We start from the raw sequence: 9,297 nt of genomic DNA on the forward strand, positions 1-9,297 counted from the left end.
AAGATTATCAAAGATTGGCAAATATATATGCATACTTATTATAGCCATTTTTGTGTTTACCATGTAAACAGCTACAATATTACTACACTTTCCCCTGTACATTTCTGTGGCTTATAGGAATTTATATTCAAAACTTCCGGTTTTAATTAGACATCATAAAAGACCTTTGGATTCAGCTATTTTCCTTTTCAAACTTAACTTTTTTCTCCAGGCAGAACAGCTAGAGCTTGAATTGACATTTAGTAACTTCTCAGCTAAAGACTGTTTTCCATATTTTTTCCAAGGGGCTCAAGCAGCCAGTGTTGCCACCCCACTGAATACCATGGGATGGAGGTGAACAGGGTCAGGGAGGGGGAGTGGTGCCCTGGCTCTCAAGGTCCCTGATACTGGGTGGTGATGATAGTGGGCCTTTCATGCTGGGGCAGGACTTGTAGCACTAAGATGAGTCTAGGGCACCATACTCCACCATTTGAAGGCAATGGACACCTGATGGAAATTGGCAAAGGAGCAGAAGTTTTGAATTTCAGTTAGGTAACAAAATTGTTAATGAAGGTGTATTGGAATCCCAGGGGCTCCAGCAGTTTGTAGATCTTTCCCTCCAGGCAGCAGGTGCCATTGATTTGGATCCCCAAATGTTTGATAATGCTCAGATTCTGGCCCATCACAATTATCTGCAGCAGGTCGGAAACTGAGTTTGCAAAGAGTTTCCTGGTCTGCTCGTTGGAGGAGCATTGTCAATTTGTTCCAAGCAGAAGAGCTGTGGGTTGTTCATGATTTCCTTCTCCACCAGGCTCAGCTCCCTTTTCAGGATGGCGCGATTCATGTTGATGCGCTTCTCCACATAGTCGTTATGCTTCCTCAGGTTTTCATCAGTCAGAAGTTGATTGATAGTATTGGCCTCCCTCCTATTAGAAAGGAGTTGTTCTTTTCTAATCTTTCCAAACAGGGTACATCTCCATAGCCCTCCTCTGTTTCTCCTTAAAAAATCTGTAGCAGGAGCTGGGCTGACCAGAAGCAGCCAAAAGTCCTTTTTGCCTTCTACCTTGTACTATGTGGGGATCAAGCACATGAGTTCATGGGTGTGGCCAATCATCAACCAGTCCAAGAAGAGTTCCAAAGGATCCTGGATTTGCTGGGCATAGAGGAAATCCCCAGGGGTCTTACTCATGTCCCCCACCATTCTTGCTGGGGTAAAAGCTGTTGTCAGTGAGGATCCTGCCTAGAGGGTACTCTTTCCCTTTGTCCTTGATGAGTGGGGACACCATCAGGTTCCCAATGGAATCTATACTTGCCTCTCTATGGTTCTGGGTGTGTTGGGTCATGTAGCCAACCCAGGGCTCAGTATTTCATGGGGAAATTGTTTATCTTGGGGATGTAGAAGGTGTCAAGGACTAAGGAAATAGTCTTGTGGGAGCCTGGGTGAAGCAGAAGACCATATTATCCTGCTGCCACCTGCCTGAGTGGTTAAGGTCCTCTAGGTGGATGCCAACCTAGCTGTTACTCCTCTCACTAAGCTCCATCACTGTGTTCACAGAGCCCTGGACCTGCAGCTCTCTGCACACTATACCTCTAAAGGCATCTAGGTGCTGGGGCTAAAGATGCAAGGAGTCACCCAGAATACCACCAAGTCTTTGTATGCCAGAATCTCTGGAATTGACAGGTCTTGAGACTCTTCCACCAGGGAGACTGATTAGGAAATCAGTCCCAAGAATCTGGTGGACAGGAACTCTAAGGCTTTGGCATAGAAGTTTTCCTGCAAGTTGTCCTTAAGGGGGGCAAAGGTAAGGTGTGCTAGCCAGGTCCCAAGACCAATTTGAAGGTGCTGGAGTTGTCTTTTTGTGGTTGGCAGACTCTCACCTTCTCTGATTCTTCCCTGGGGATGTGGAGAATGAGCCAGGGTTTCTTTAAAATGCAGCTGGGCCCTGAACTTTCAGTGTTATCTGGGACAGATTCTTTATTTCCCCTGTAGAGAACACCTTTGTGAGCTGGCTCATGTTAATAGGGATGCGGTTCACAAACAGGATGGAACTCTAGAAAGGGAAACCAGTGATCGTGAATTGGCCCAGTGTATATTTTAGCGATTCTTGGGCTTATGCCCCAGTTCTGATACTGCTCAGATTTCTACTCCTGCTTGGAGGTCAGCCAAAACACCTGGAAACCACTGCTCTACTTAGCCATGGTTATTTTAGGCTAAGTCCATGGAGCTTGAGCTTGTTCATCTTGGTAAGGTTAGTAGCTCACTGAACAACATTCTCAGAAAAAGGAAACTTGAAGGAGATTTCTGGCTTTATTTAAAATGACTTAAAGCAAGATGCTAGTTTACAGTACTTTAGTCAGTCTTCCAATTTTGACCAGGAGTTCCTTTGTGTAACTCAGAAATTAATAATTGAAAATTCTATAAATCCTTTGAAGTTTTTCCTCAATAATTCAAATAGATGAAGATTTACTTTTACCTAAAACTTTCTAATAGGAATATTTTGAATCAAAGGGATTTTGGTCATATTTGAATCTATCAGTTAAAGAGCACTGTTTTATAGTTCTTATACAATTTGATGCTGTTTTTATGTGCACAAATTGAAAAATAATTATTGACTTTAGAGAGGCAATTTCATGCCCTGGGTGAGTGTGGGTGGTGAATCCTTTTAATAATTCATCATACATATTCCAAATCTCAGTGGAAATCTAGAAGTACTATGGTGAAAAGGAAGACAAAAGGATTAGCTAGTGGGCAGAGAATTTGGGCAAACTTGGATTACAGGGTCAAATGTTTGTGGGCTATGAGGAAGGGTGCAATTCAGGGAAGAAACTGAAAAAAAAAAAAAAACGAAAGGGGGTTAGAAGCACAAGGTCCTACGAGGCAAGAGGTCTCAAGGGGGGTTCAACTGTAACAGAGGAAGGGAAAGTTCATGGACTTAGAAAAGAGAAAAGTGGGACTAAATGCTAATTTGTTAAATATTGAAATGGAAATTGAATATATCAGATGTCACTACTGTTTTAGTGAGACTAGAGTTCAAAGAGAGGAAATATTCAGGATCATATTTGTGACTAATGTGATATAAAGTCAATTAATAATGAAAAAATTGTTGAGCAGAATGAATTCTAGGATAAGTCTGCATACCACAAGTCTAGAACAGAACCATCAGCTAAGCTATGTTTTGTAAATTCAGGTACCCTTGGGTCAATAAGCCATGCGCCAGAATAAACAAAGCTATAGGAATAAGAACACAACTTCCTCTAGTGTTAATTTTACTTGAAATATTTGGAATGAAATTTTAATTGCTTAACTGAGTGTTTTTAAATTATTTTAATATAGATAGAATGAAAATCAGGGCAAAAAATTTAAGATAAATGAGAAAATTAAAATAAATTATGTGCTTATGGAAAGCTGCTCTTAGGACTGCTACATGTGTGTGTTCATTTTCTTCTACCCTTGGGGGAATGTCTATGGAAAAGTTTCAGATGGAAAGGGGCTGTAGATAATGTGAGCAGGAGTAGAGAAAGCAAGAGAGGTGGTTTCTCCCTGGGATTGGCAAGGACTAGAGGTGAGCAATCTTAAGGTGATTGTGTAAGACTTTATAGGTGGCCTTTTACTCCATAGGATAAAGTGAGTCTCCCAATCTGTCTGACATAGATATTACATTTATCCCTGCTTTACAGACTTGGAAACTAAATCTCAGAGTGGTAAACAATTTGCTTAAGACATACAGTTGATAAGTAACAAGGGAACTGAATGTGATCAGAAAGACTGATGGCTGAGAACAAAATGTAATAGAAGGGCAAGGCCAAAGAAAGGTGGAATGATATCAAAGGGAGACACTTATTTATTTGTTCTTTGCTACCAAAGTCATGGTATTATATTTAATAAAACTGTAAGCACCATTCAGAAAAGTCAAATCAACTTTATATCTCTCTCCAGCTATTCAGGGTGGCTGTTCCTCTGCCTCCTTATTTTTCTTTCCTAGAGGACAGAAACTGTAATAAGACTGAGATTTCCTTTTGTTGTGCAACAATGACAAATTAAGGAAATGGAGTAAGCTACTTTGGATTAGTACTAAGTAACTCAGTTTTTCTCCACACACTGTATTTGGGGAAAAGCACAAACTCTAGTAAATTGCATCTTCCTGCTTCTCCTTAATAGCATACATAGAGTATGCCAAAGATTTAGGACTTATGGAGAGCTTCTACTCCTCCCAGTTATACATCATTGTGTTGCCTGTGGTCTACGCTCAGGCTCAATTTTTTCATTGCTTAAAAACATTTTTTTTTCTCGGTTAACATTAACAGCAACAATTTCAATCTTTTGGGAATTTTAAATTATTATTTTTGTTATTCATTTAATATGTATTTCTTTAACACAAGCTGCATTTTTGACATTGTGCTATTTTGTAGGGGTGGGGAGACCGGGGGGAGGCACCAAGTGACTTATTTCCAACCCGAGAATAATCTTTAACTTCTACCTAGTGTACCTACAAATCAGCCTTGAACCTATTTTCCAAATTAGTAATGTCAAATAAAGAAGAAGCTTGCAATAGGCCTGGTTAGTCCATTTTGGAACCTGGTGTTTCCAGAGAAGCAGATTCAGGAGAGGGTAAGAGTCAGGCAGAGAACTTGAGAACTTGAGGGTGTGAGGTAAAATCTTTGTGTGCAGCAGAGTTGCAAGGTTACAGTAGAATTTCCACAAATTAGGGAGGTCAAAGATATACTTGGTGTGCTGTAAAATGCCTCATGAGCTGTGTGCCAGACAGGTGAGAATCAGCCAGAGTAGCTCCTTCCTTACCTGAAATTTTCTTCCTCAGTTCAACCCATCAGTAGTAACATCTACAGATTTAAAACAGTCAGAGTAGCTCTGTGCTAACTAAACTTGCTCCAGAGAGGCCACTATGTCTATACATTAAATTATTTTATCAAAAACCATCCCTTTGAAATGATGTAAGCTGGCAAAGAAAGTGGTGAATACTGGCTAGAAGACACTATCTTTCATGAACTCAGCTGAGTAGATTTCTATATTACAAACAAGGACCAGAGTTCTCTTGTGGAGCAGTGGGTTAAGTATCTGGCATTGTCACTGCTGAGGCACATGTTTGATCCCTGTCCTAGTGCAGTGGTTTAAGGATCAGAGTTGCTGCAGTTGTGGTTGTAGTTGGCAGCTGCGGGTTGGATTTGATCACTGGCCCAGGAACTTCCACATGCTGTGGCCAAAAACAAAACAAACAAAAAAATAAGGAAAATTTTAGTGCTTTGTCTGGGAACCAATATTTCCAGATTCTTTTGATCTATTTGTTCAAACAATAGAGGCTGATTGGAGAAACATTACTGATTTTCAGATTAGACAAGTTAAATGTCATCTTAATCCAAAATTTACTAACCTAGCAAGTATGCATCTGAGTTGACTAGAAGTACCTCAGACCATGCAAATCAGTTTCCCAAAATAATTTTTGACATATTTTGTCAAAGGTAAATGGACTAACTTTTAGTGTAATGTACTGAAATAATAAGTAAGAGTAAGAAATGTGAATGATCCATAATGTACTTTAAATGCCAGGTAGGTTAAAAATATGAAAATTATTTAGTAATTCAAAAGCAGTAATGCAAAAATGTCATGAAGAGTATATATGTTTAATACACAAAGTACAATCTGACAGATATTTCAGGGGAATGGTAGCAGTGAGTTCAATAAGAGCACCACCAATAACAAATAATAAAACCTGGGTGGGGAGGCAATCAGTCCTTTTAATCAGTCATTTATATGACAAGTCTGAAGATGTCTTTTCAATCAGACATTTATATGACAGGTCTGAAGATGTCTTATTACGCAATTTGGAGACTTTATAGAAATGACTTTCTCCTTCACAGATTCTAAGGAATAAGATATGTGCATGCTACTGGTGCAGAAGCTGAGATTAAATATCTTCCACAGGATTTTGCAACATTCATTAAACATTTTGGTGTGCAAACTATGCCCCGAGTATTGAGATTACTTTGAGAAATCAGAGTTCACTGGTGGCTCAGTGGGTTAACAATCTAGCATTGTCACTGCTGTGGTTCGGATTGCTGCTATGACATGGGTTTGATCCCTAGCCCGGGAACAGCCTCATGCCACAGGTGCCATCAAAGACAAAAACAAAACAAAATAAAAAAAAACAATAAAAAAAGAAACTCTGAAAAACCTACTTAACCATTTTTTAAGTCTTTAAGTAGAAAAAAGAAGTATGGGAAGAGAGTATGAGAAAGGAACATCCTAGGTTGCCTTTATGGCTGATCTGGGTGGGGAGGGGAGGGGAGTATTAGTAATGTTTCTTATAAATCTTCCTACTAGATTGCTATTGAAAAGCAATCAGGTCAGGAAAAGTTTACCTAGAGTTTCTGAAGGTTTTAGAGTTGGGGATGTGTGCTGTCATGACTAGGATTGGGGCTCTGTGCCCTCCTAGCCTTGTGTCAACACTGGTGATTTTAGTGAGGATTAAACATAGCATGTGCATTCTACCTGGTATAAATAAGAGCCATCCTGATCACAAATGCCTTTTTTAAATCACTATTCATCAAGTGCTGGGATACATATGGGGACAACAGTGAAAACTTACATTTAAAGAAAGAACTTGGGTGTTCCCATGGTTGCTCAGTGTAAATGAACCTGACTAGTATCCATGAGAATGCTGGTTCAATCCCTGGCCTTGCTCAGTGGGTCAAGGATCCAGTGTTGCTGTGAGCTGTGGTGTGGTTTGCAGATGTGACTCAAATCCCATCTGCAATCGCTATGTCTGGCAGCTGTAGCTCCAATTCAGCCCCTAGCCTAGGAACTTCCATATGCTGCAGGTATGCACCTAAAAGGAACAAAAACAAAACAAAACAACACAAAAAAAGATTAAAATGGAGACTTACAAAAACAATAAGACAAGAATGAACAGCTAACTCGCAAGAGCCCTGGGCCAGAGTCCAGTGATGAGTTGCAATGTGGGGAAGGGCTCCCAGTCTTGGACTCACCAGGGGGTTCCTGTCAGCAGGCAAGTTCAGTTAGGGGGAGATTATACTAGAGTACGTTTTCAAGGGTGTCTGCTGCATTCAGAAAAGCAGCCTCCTCCAAACCACTCCTCAGGCATCCTACTCAGGAGTGTGACAAGGCAGAAATGGGAAAAGAGCTACAGTTAGCAGGGGAATCTCCTGGGGATTTCAGGACTTGCTGCTCCTGATCTTCTCAGCTTTGAAGTTCTCTAAGTATTTAATTTAATTTTAGTTTCATTTCATTTCATTTTATTTATCTTGTTTTAATTTTTAAGCAGCTGCTCCTATAGCACATGGAAGTTCCTGGGCTAGGGATTGAATTGGAGCTACTGCTGCTAACCTACACCACAGCCATAGCAACATTGGAACTGAGCCACACCTATGACCTATGCCACAGCTTGTGACAATGCTGTGATTAAGCAAGGCCAGGGATCAAACCTGCATCCTCATGGAGACTACATCAGGAACTCCTCTAAGGCCTTTGAACCCCTTTGTGGCTCTGGTAGTATGAGAAAGCCTTTCCCAAAGGAAAGGCCACAAGGAATAATAAGTGCTTCTTCTCCATGGATTCCTAGGAGTATCCAATCTTCTGAAATTTTAAGGACAGATCCTCCTGCCCATCTTCACCCTCTGGTACAAGTCATGTCTATGGCAGAGGCCCCTGACCTGGGGGTGTCAGTACCTGGGAATATCACCCAAGCCTATGTCAAAGAGGCCTGGCAGGCCCTCCCTATCTCATCAACATGCAGGTCCATGAGATCAGTGGAACCATTGGAGGTTGTACCCGCCTTCATGAAGTTTGCTTTGCTAGGGTCTTATTCCTTTGAGAGGCAAAATGCTACTGCTCAATCCTTCCAAAGCCCAGTTCCACAGCTCTCACTGGGGGAGGTTTCTGGAGCTGCAGATTTCTGGACATGGCCCAGGCTGAGTGCTGGCTTAGATACTCCCTAGTCTATCACTGGGCCAAGGGACAGCATCTCGTGCCTGTGACCCAGCTCATATTACAAAGCTGGAGTCACAAAAAGCACCCAATGCCCAGAGCTCTGCTGACAATGACAAAAACTCAATCAGGAAGAACTCTGCCTGGCACAAGAGCCAAGCCCTGTCACAGCCACTTGGCCTACTGCTACCACTCTGTCTCTTCACCCCACCCCATCGCTATTCTCATTGTGTCCTTGAATAATGAGGGATGATGAGACTTGAGGATCATCCTTACCTCAGCTAAGGGGCTTGGAATGCTGTTTCTCTGGAACACAGTGGACTTTGAGTCCTTGTTCAAATGTCGCCTTCTTAGGAAGGTGCCCATGGATGCGCCATCCAAAGTTTCCTACCAGCATTCCTATTCTTATCCCTGTGAACTGGAGTTGTACACTTTCCATCTGCCTCTACATAACTTAAATTGTGAGCCACCACAGCTGCTGATCCTCAGCACCCCCTGTAAGGAGCTCAGGGTGGAGATCAGGAGTGAGACACTCTGTGCTCTGAGAAAACTGTCAAAACAGGTCTTCAGATAGTTAGATGTTTTTAGGAGAAGATTTTATGAGTGCAATTCTTGCATCTCTTCATGTCTAAAAATGTACTAAAATCCTTCATGGTGATGTCTGCTCCTTATGACTAGTAGCCACCTTAATGAGACCAGAAACAAACTTCTGTAAAAATGTGTGCATTGCTGCTGGTGAGCCCTGAGGGAACCCAGGAAGGAAACAAAGAATACCTGCCATCTAGCAGCCATCAGACTGCAGCCACTCCTAACAGAGAACCCTAAGAAAACTTAGGTGGTGAAAACACAGGATACTGGTCCCAGAGAGCTGAGGTGCATATTAAAGGAATGATTTGTATATGTGTGTGCATGACTGGGTCACCTTGCTGTACAGTAGAAAATTGACAGAACACTGTAAACCAACTATAATGGAAAAAAAATCATTAAAAATGAAATTTTAAAAAAGGGATGATTTCAGTGAGGCTAGACTTTTGCTTTTTCCTATGCATATAAAAGCACTAAATTCCTTAAGACATCTGATTTTCTGTTACTAGCAGTAATCTTTTGTTCCTACGACATTCCAATTTTTGCAAAACTCCTATATATCCTAACTCCCCCTTCACCACCTCAGTGCAGTTTTCTCAGTGTTACTTGAAATGCTGCCTCCTGGGCTTCATTTCTCACTTTGCTCCAAAGAAAACTTAACTCTCAACTTTTAGGTTGTTCATTTTTTTAAGTTGACATCGTGGTTTTCTCTCTTTAGCACTGAAGAGCTTTATCTTTCTCACTGACAGCATAAAAGCAATGGGTTTTGTCTG

The 9,297-nt window shown here is 41.2% G+C and overlaps 1 pseudogene; it reads right to left on the reverse strand.

Moving 5' to 3' along the window:
- Positions 1-447: 447 nt before the first annotated feature.
- Positions 448-8,305, reverse strand: LOC100517758 (inactive protein-arginine deiminase type-6 pseudogene; annotated as a pseudogene).
- Positions 8,306-9,297: the final 992 nt, after the last annotated feature.

This window comes from Sus scrofa, chromosome 4, assembly GCF_054392235.1.
Source record: "Sus scrofa isolate SSC_HxYL_T2T_F1_AM1 chromosome 4, Sscrofa_HxYL_maternal_Yorkshire_Landrace_v2.0, whole genome shotgun sequence".
Lineage (NCBI taxonomy): Eukaryota > Metazoa > Chordata > Mammalia > Artiodactyla > Suidae > Sus > Sus scrofa.